The sequence below is a fragment of the Acyrthosiphon pisum genome, unplaced genomic scaffold (genome assembly GCF_005508785.2).
Source record: "Acyrthosiphon pisum isolate AL4f unplaced genomic scaffold, pea_aphid_22Mar2018_4r6ur Scaffold_20838;HRSCAF=22281, whole genome shotgun sequence".
Taxonomy (NCBI): Eukaryota; Metazoa; Arthropoda; class Insecta; order Hemiptera; family Aphididae; genus Acyrthosiphon; species Acyrthosiphon pisum.
In genome coordinates this window covers 1-798 of record NW_021770239.1, presented here as the reverse complement: position 1 = coordinate 798, position 798 = coordinate 1, and positions in this window count along the sequence as shown.

Genomic DNA, 798 nt, shown 5'->3' with positions numbered 1-798 from the left:
AATAAACGCTTTTTATTAAATATCAGAAATATCTACTGTGTAGCAACATTTTTACTACGGTGTAGGTTTTTTGAAACGTTCAAATAATCGTATATATCCATTGAATAGATGGCTATTATCCCTTTGTTATCGATACGACCTTTTTCTACCAGCAGCTGCCGTGGTCAAGTGGTCAACCGCGATCAGTGTATCACAGTTAATTGTACACGTACCACGCGTTTGCTCCCTTCGTGTTTTTTTCAGTGTTTATTATTTGTTTGACAGTGTTTAAAATATAAAATATAAAATATAATAACATTTTTAACATTTTTTTTTCTCGTAAATATCTTAAACAAATCAATATGTTTAAATGCGTGCAGTGCCCGTCGGTTTTTGGACGAAAAGACAGTCTTGTTAGACATGAAATAACTCATAACAGTATACGTTTTCCGTGTACCGTATGTACATCGACATTCAGCCAAAAATCGCATCTCAATAGACATCTGAAAAATGTTCATGGTATGTTATAATTTTTTTTTTATTCAATATTAATTTATTGTTATTATTTTTCCCAAGGTATTATCAACATTCCAAACCGTTTGAGACCAATACCCGCTGCACCCATCATCACTCAACCTGCTCCAGCTCAACAGGTCCAGATTGCGCCGCAAATATTTGTCCCCGATGTCCCAGCCGGTGGATCGAATGCGATATCCGACGACGACGATATATTGTGTATGGAAGCAATGGACGACTTTGAGGATAACGATATATTGTGTATGAAAGCAATGGACGCATTTGAGGATACAGGTTAGTTTT